Source organism: Eublepharis macularius, chromosome 19, assembly GCF_028583425.1.
Source record: "Eublepharis macularius isolate TG4126 chromosome 19, MPM_Emac_v1.0, whole genome shotgun sequence".
Lineage (NCBI taxonomy): Eukaryota > Metazoa > Chordata > Lepidosauria > Squamata > Eublepharidae > Eublepharis > Eublepharis macularius.
The window spans coordinates 25721164-25729946 of record NC_072808.1 but is presented as its reverse complement, the minus strand read 5'-3'; positions in this window follow the sequence as shown (position 1 = coordinate 25729946).

Genomic DNA, 8783 nt, shown 5'->3' with positions numbered 1-8783 from the left:
GTAGAGAAGAATTTCCTCCAGAGGCTGTGAAAGAAAGGACAACAACATTCGACTTATAGACCGCCCTTCAGGACAACTTGACGCCACTCAGGGCGGTTTCCAAAGGGTGTTGTTATTATCCTCTGGACAATCTTGACAACCTCCCTGTGAGGTGGGTGGGGCTGAGAGAGCTCCGAGAGAGCTGTGATCGACCCAAGGTCACCCAACTGGCTTCAAGTGGAGGAGAGGGGGATCAAACGTGGTTCTCTAGATTAGAGTCCTGCCGCTCTTAACCGTGACACCAAACTGTCTCTCCGCTGCAGCTACGGATGCCCCAGGCAGCTGCCTTCTGTCTCCGCACAGCCAGGTCCCTGGAGTGCCGTCTCGTCTGCTCAGTGTTTAGCATTCAGCATTCCCCAGTGCAGAGCCCAAGGGCACAGGGATGATCCCTGCTGGGGCATCCCCTGGAACTCTCCACATCTGCCAGGAAAGGGCTAGGGCCACTTCCCGGAAGGGATGGTGGCTGGCTGCCAAGTCCATCCCCCACTCCGAAAAAAGAGAGCGCTTCTCTGGACTGCAACAGAGGCTGCTGCCAGTAGACAGTCTGGCCGTGGCCCTTCCACTGGACTCCCAACTTCTGGGACTGGTCTGGGGTGGGGAGGCTTGGCGAGTGAGCTCCTTTGGCTGTCCCAGTCCCTCCCCCCCCCCCGCTTCCCTGAGGAGCAGGGAGCTCCAAGGGGATGAGTCTCACCGTGGGAGCAGCACGTCCATCCACGTCCCCGAGGGGAGGAGCTGGCTCACTGGGTGATGCTTCTCCTGCTGCTGCCGCGTCTTCACTCCCCTGCGCACTGAACGCCCTTGGCCCATCTTCCCCGGGAGGTGTCCCCTGCCACTCTCCGATGTCTGCTATACGGGGGACATTTCCAAGGAGGCTCTCAGACAGAAACACACCGGGGCAAGGCAGGCTCTGGCCGGCCAGAGGCACGCTCCCAAATGCCAGCTGAACCCAGAGAAAGCCCAACAGAACCAAACTGAAGCAAGGGAGCGGAATCCCATCCCCCCCCCCCCCCCCCGCTGCCAGAACCGAAGTGAATCAAGGGGACCAACATCAAACCTGAGAAACATGTCAAAACAGGGAATTCCACCCAAACCAAACTGGAGCAAGGGACACTGTTGCAACAGAGCCCAGCTGAATCAGGGCCACTCACAGAAGCCAGGCAGACAAGGGCCGTTTCCAGATGGCTTACCTGAAGCCGCTCCACGCCGCAATGTTGTGGATCGTGCCGGGGAAAGGGCAAAATACCGCGTTTCCCCCGGCACGATCCACAACATTGCGGCATGGAGCGGCTTCAGGTAAGCCATCTGGAAACGGCCAAGAAGAGCTCTTGCACGGATTGGCCACTCGCTCCCCGCTCCCTGCCTCACTCCCTCCTCCCCCTCTCCCCCTGACACTTGACACATCAGGAAATACTTGACATTTGTCGAAATCTCAGACCTCTCTTGCTAGTGGGGCCGGGGCCAGCATGAGCTACTCACCTGCAGCAGAAGGAGGGCTTGGCTGTATCTGCCGCAGCATGTCCCAAAGGTCTTCGAAGGGTCGGAAGTTTGCTAGGATCAGATCTATCAGTTGGCTTTCAAAGAATAGGCTTTGCCGGATGGCAGCAGATGTCATCATCTGGTCGAATGACCGCTTCATCATTTGCAGGAGTGCGATGGCCACTTTTTCCGCGTGGGCCTCAAGAGTGTAGATGGGCACTCTGACCTCCTGGAAGGGGAACGGACGCCGTGAGTAGTGGGGAGGGGACCTGCGTGGCTCTGGCTGGTTCCGCCTACAGTCCCCGAAAGACAGGTCTGAGCTGACAGGTATCCTGTGCTCGAGGAAAGCTGAAAACTCCTCGAGCACTTCCTCTATGACCTCCACCACTTCAGAGGCTGTCACCAATGCTCCTTCATAGGCCACGGGGCCCCACGCTCTGAAGACATCATAAATGCGGGTTTCTTGGTTTGGGGAGTCCTCGTGCATTATTTCGACTCCTCTGCTGTCCCGCTCGGGGAGGGAGTCAGAATCGATCCTTTCGGAGGCGTGGCATAGTTTTGTGATGACCTTTTTGGTGATGCTGCAGGCCAGGAAAACGGCAGCATTTGGGAAAGAACCTGCACCACGGAGCTCTCCCCGGTGCCGGCTTAGGTAATGGATCAGGTAGTCCTCAATGGCCAGGGACACGTAACTGTCCAGGCACTGCATTTCTGCTAAAACCTTCCTGAAAGCGTCGCTCAGGAAATCAGCTGTTATTTCCATCCAGTTGTTGGGCACTGCAAGAAGGCTGCTGAGGAAAGCGCAGTGCCCTGGATAATCTGCTGGATCCAGGATGACACCATTCTGCTCCACCTTTGGGCTGCCTGTGGAAGACAAAAGGTGAGAGGTGAGGGAAGGTCATCGCGTATGGTTGTGGAGTGCCAAAAATACCTCCCAGACCTGGAAAAATGAGGGACGTGCCCTGAGGGCAGACCATTACCTGCATCCCTGCAGGCGTCCTCTACGGCCTGGTTTTCCAGGGCGCCCACATCTGGTTGCTGGATGGCTGCGGGTGACAAGAAGAACACAATAACTGTAGGGAGAAGAAGGGTCAGGCCTTTGGGGGCTGAGAGCCTGGACATCTTTATTGAGCCTTGGAGGAAGATGCAAAGGGAAAGAGGTGAGAATCACTTGTCTGGGGGGGGGGGCGGAGGCTTCCTTCCTCAAGTGGCTGCTCACTGGGGCTCTTGCATATACTTCTTGGAAACGGAATCCCTTCCTCCTATTTAGGAGCCCTGAGAGCGGACCTCTGAAGACATTAGAGAAGAAAGGGAAATCTCTTTCCCCAATCAGCCCTGTCCCTGAGATGCTTCTGCCCCCACGACTGGCTCCACTTTTCTCCTTTCTTCTCCAGAGAGTGGCTCCCCTCTCTTTCCCTTTTTACTGACTGGCTCTTCCTCCTGGCTCCTCCTCCTCATCTTCCTGGCCCCATTCTGGGTTGCTACAGTGAACCAGTATGGCAGCTGAGCTGAGGATGTCCGTTTTCCACTCCTCCACAGCGGGCAGCCACCAAGGAAGACTCTGCAGGGGAAGGCAAGGGCAAACCACCTCTGCCCAACACTTGCCTCGAAAGCTCTTGCTGTGCGTCTTGACAACACACAGACACACACATTCATCCACAGACATCACTTTTAATACTTGCTGAGGGGGTTACCCTCTTTCCTGCATATTTGCAGATCCGTCAGATTGGTGATTGTATCTCTTGGACTTTTTTATGGGGATTGGAGCTTGGATCTCAGATAAGGAAATCAGCAACTGAACCAAACACCAGGCAATGGTGGTGCTACAACCATGGAGTCCCTGCTCTGGAAAGACTCGGAGGCCGATCTCAGTGCATGGGCAGGCCCCTCGCAGGAACAAGAAACCCTTTAAGGAACTGGTTGAGAGGATTCTAGCAAACCAAGAGAGAGAGAGGATTCAAAGCCAGCGGACTTCAAAGGTGAAAGTGATCTCCTCTATCCGTAGGCCGCACAAGCGGATGAAGCTGTCAGTATTCAAGTCAAATGGGAATCATGCCCTTTTGGCTCAGCTGCCTACTGGAAGGCCACAGTGCCTGCATCTCCACGGGAGGGGCAGTGGACATGCCGACGTTATAACTGCACTATCAGTTGAACGGGGCTGACCCTCTTCACAAAGTCCTGGGGAGTGTAGTTTGAGCAGGGGCTGAGAGTCATTTCCACACCGCTTTGCAGATAGCTTCCCCTCCTATTTGCTATTCTACGAGAACTCCAAATAGATTTGCAAGAAATTGGCTCCTTCTTCCCAGATAGTCAAGACAACACCCAAAGTCCATACATTTCTATAGTGAAAAGTGTCAATCAGCTGTCAGCCAGAGGACTCATGGATTCAAACACGCTTGTAGAGAACTAGTCCTCTGGCTACCGATAAGAACCATCTTCACACGGCTAGGCAAGGAAGCTTTGGTAAAATGGAAAAGGTGGGCCTTTTTCCTCTTGCAGGTGGTGGACATGCCACAGCTATATACGGCTAGATGCTAGTGCACCTCTTTATGGACACACAGATTTTTAAAAGGACTTCTCAGCCTTTCGGCTAAGATCAAATCTAGCTGGGCCTGCCCTGGGTGTAGGCGGAAGGGGCAGAGTGAGAGGCCCGGTATCAGCACAGTCCACCAGCAGTGATCCTTGCCTGTAAGAGGGACAGCCTGAAGAAAGGTAGAGCAGGGGAGTTGACAGAAAATGTCTGCTGGGCGGAGGAGGAGGGGTGCTGCAGGCCCCAGAGCGTTGGAGGGCGTTCAGGGAACCTAGGAGAACACGGTGCTTCATTGGCAGTAAGCCAAACATTTCTCTTACCTGGCTACGTCCCTGATACGGTTGAACCCTAACTTGTCCCGCCACCATCATGAAGTTCTCCTGTCCAAAACCTCACAAAGCCTCCGAGCGGAGCTCCCTCCCAGTCATTTCTATGAGATCTGCTGAGGAAAACTTCAGGTAGAGCTTACCGCTTGGGGGTCTTTATCTGCGGGGGGTGGGTGGGGGGTGGAATGTGGATTTCCAGAACCAGGGTCTCTTCGGCTTGCATTTAGCCTTCACTCACACCGCACCGCTCTGCTTCTCATGGTTCCATCTGCTACTGGGGCCCCCTTCTAACGGCCACTGGGAGGCAGCCTAGGCCTGCTTTTCCCAGAAGAGGTGTCAGAGGAGGAGCCGGGAGCCCCAGGTTCAAATCCCCGCTCTGCTACGGAAGCACACAGGGTGACATTCTGTCTGGTTCTGGTCTACCGCAAAGGGTGGTTGTTGCACAAATAAAACGGAGAAGGGGACGGCCAGGGTTCCCCTTGTGGAGAAGAGGAGGGTATAAAGCAGGGGTCCCCAACCATCCTCTGACAGGGGGCGGGGGACAGAAACTCTGCTTGAGAGGAAGCCTTTGAAAGTGAACATATTGATTAAACGTATTTCCTTGCAAACCCACAGCTCACATTCGTTAACACAGTAAAGATCCTTATGCTGTGTTGGCAGCTGCCATCAAAGAAGTTTTTAAGAACGTCTGCACAGCCAGTCATCTCTCTCATGGCCAATCAGAAGCCCAGCTAGCCAAAAAACCCACCCGCTTGCTAAAAACACTGGCCGGGCACCAGGAAAGGTGTTGGTGGGTGCCATGGGGACCTCTGGCACGAATCAAGAGGCTGTTTGGTAACGCAGGCCAGCAAGAGAGAAATTTGCAGGCCCGGGTGGATGTGAGTAGCTTGGTATCTTTGTTTACTTATCTGAACGTACCAGCTTGTGGCATTTTCAAAAAACGGATTCTATCCCTTATGTCAACAAAGAACGAGGCTGTGAAAGCAATCTGATCCCAGGCAAAGGCGTGAGCAGAAATGAACCAATGTTTCTGTTTCAGAAGTTTTTCAGGAGCAGAATCTGAGGTCTCACAAGGCGGGGGGGGGGGCAAGTTTCCAGACATGCAATGGGGAGTCACCGCAGGGGCTCCGTTTGGATTGAACGCTAAGCGGAAAATGCCGTGAAGGAGCTTGGACCGCCGTCTCTGTTGCAAAGGGGAAAGCATCATTACGCACTGGGGAAAATTCAGTCGGGTGGGAGAGGGGCCAGGTTGGGCTGATGACATGAGGCAAGATTCCTTCCTTCCATCAGCAGCTCAGCGGTGCAGCAGAGATGGGAATCGGGGCGGGTGAGCCCTGAGCCAGGCTTGTAGCACTCTGGGCTGGAAAGAAGAACATTCTGCCTCTCCCCACACGCTTGGGGTGGGGGGGAGTCCCAGTGGGCTGGGACTCAAAAGAAGAGAGATGCTGGATCACACCGAAGTGGCACCATCTAGTCCACCATCCCGTTTGGACACCTTTGGAAAATCCTCAAGCAAGGTGTGCACTGCCCCTTGCAACCGGTGCTTGGAGATGTGTTACATCTGAGCTTGGAGGGCCCACCAATAATAGTATTATAATAACATTCAATTTATTTACTGACCTTCAGGACAACTTAACACCCACTCAGAGCAGTTTACAAAGCATGTCGTTATTATCCCCACAACAAAACACCCTGTGAGGAGGGTGGGGCTGAGAGAGCTCCTAGAAGCTGTGACTGAGCCAAGGTCACCCAGCTGGTTTAAAGCGGAGGAGTGGGAAATCAAACCTGGCTCTCCAGATCAGAGTCCCACACTCTTAACCACGACACCCAACTGAGCCGTCAAGGTCAATACAGATTGATGGACTGGTCCTCTGTGTGTTCCTCACACTGCATTTTAAATCCATTTCAGGTTGTGTGACAGCTGCGACATCTTGTGTCGGTGGGTTCCAAAAGCCAATTTCACCTGGCTCAGGAATGAAAGGAATATCAAGAGTGAATGGGAGCAACATAGAGAGGGTGGAAACCACTGATGGCTTCGTACCCACAGAAGTGGCATGCCTGTTTTATACAGAGGGGTCTGGGGACAGTGTAACATGGAAATCAGTTCTGAACGCAGAAAAGAAGAACTTAAAAAAAAAAAAAACTAAGAGAAATGATACATATTTCATTTCCATTTTTCTCTGCAACAATGTAGTTACAGATCTGACACTTCCAGAGTTTACCTGGGTTTATTGCCCCCTTTCTATGTATTTCCCCAAATTAGCTTCTAAGCGCTGGATACTATTCTGAGAAAGGAACAGCTAGCTAGTTGTTAAAGCAGCTGAGGAAGCCCGGAAGCTGTTTGCCTGTTAGGAGCAGCAAGTTTTGACAGAAGCAGAAAGAACGTAATTTGGTATCACTGCCTATTTTCATGGTTGTGAACTGTTATTCACAACTATTTGTACTGTGTGTGTGTGTTTTTAAATTTTATTGGTGAGTACATCAAATATTACACAAATTCCCCATCTTACCTAAATTATATCAACCCCCACCCTTCCCCACCCTCCTTATAGACTTCCAACAGCTTTCCAACCCTTAGCCCATCTTATTATTTAAATTACTCTTAACTATAATTTTTCTAAATCTTATATATATTCTATCACTTATTCTAAGCCTATTCAAATTCTTCTATATCTCCAATTTACTAATATATCCAATCTACGTCTCCCTGTTTAACCTATCTATTTTTAATACATTCTTCTTAATACAAATATTAGCTTAGATTGATTAATAACTAAATTTCCCCATTAATGGTAAAGTTACTTCTCTCTCCCCTTTATAAAATCACGCGTTAATAATTCTCAAACTGCCACAGTCGCTATTTGTACTGTGTTGTGAACATTTGTGCTTTTTTAGTGATGAAAAACAGATCATATGAAAGGTTTTGATTCACCAGACAAAAGGGGGGAAATGGAAAAGGCTCTTAAAACCAAACGGAACGAAAAGGGCCATTCGGGATCTTGGGATCTGGAGTCAAGGGCATGGGGATCCAGCTGCGTCAATCGCCCCCCAGGAAGCAAAGGGCTCCGAGCGCAGGCAGGAGGCAATGCCCTTGCGTCTTCCCATCCACATACCTATAGACACTTTGGACGTCTTCTTGGCAAACCAATTCCTCTTCTTGGCAAACCAATTCCTCTTCCTGGAAAACCAATTCCGCAGCCTTCGCCACCCGGACAGTCTCTTAACACCTCCCTGGTGGATGTCAGAGCAGAGACTGAGCATCACTTTCAAAATCGCAGGGCGCAACCTTCAGCATTGGGGAACATGGGGTGTAACTGGGGTTCATGCTAAAGCCTCTTTGCCGGGGCGCCAAGCTGGCAAATACCCACCGTACCTGCAGCACTTCATTGGCCTCAAGAGGGTCCGTCCCTCAGTACCACACAGAATGGATTTTATTTTTGTTTCTAGCCATTCTACCTGCCCCCATGAAGATGTATCTGCCTCTTTCGGGCCTCCAACCTTTGAAGAGGTGCCTGCCTCCTACCTGTATTCTTGAGGGTTTTCTTGGGTGGGGGGAAGATTGGGGAAAGATTCCCCAGGGTGTCTGCAAATCAGGACCTGACCCAACATTTTGTTCTGGGAGCACACTGAGAAAACTAATGGAGGATCCATGAAGATCTGTGAAGATCTATGGTTTTCTTTTTCACTGCACTCTGCACAAACCCAGAGGCTTTGTTCCTGTGGCTTTGCGTGCTCCCAGCTCAGATTCAGCTGGGGTCTAGCTGCCCCCTTGCTGTGCTCTTCCTTCCCGTCTCTCCTGCCTGCAAACTATGAAGACACACCTGCCTCTTCCCTGTATTCTTGAGGGTTTTCTTGGGGGGGGGATCGGGGAAACATTCCCCAGTGCCCCTGAAACTGAGGAGGTCTCCCCACAGTTTGTCCTGAGAGCACACTGAGAAAGGATGTGGTGGCTCGAGCCAGGATGGGGCCAGATCTGCCCCATCTTGACTCCCCGGCTGCCCCAAAGTGAGCAGGGAACATGGGAGCCGGTCGCTCGCCCTCCCTGCCCAAAGGGCCTGCTGGGATCAGCACCGCAGGAAAGGGGACACGGGGGGGGGAGGAACGAGGCTGCAGGCCATGGGAGTGGCAGAGCCCAATGGAAAGGGGGCTCCTGGACTCATCCCCCACCTCACCCCAGTCCTTGGGGGAGCTTGAGCCAGGGGTCCTACCTCCTCCATGTCGAGAGACAGTTGGGGATAACGGACGCCTTCAGAATCTATCCTCAGGGATAAACCGCTCCTCAGATTCTATCCTCAGGGTGACATCATAAAGCCTTCCTGGCCATCAGGAAATTTTACGTGAGCCAGTTTGTTTAGATGAGTAACAATAACAATAGCACTTATATACCGCTCTTCTAGACAGATTAGTGCCCC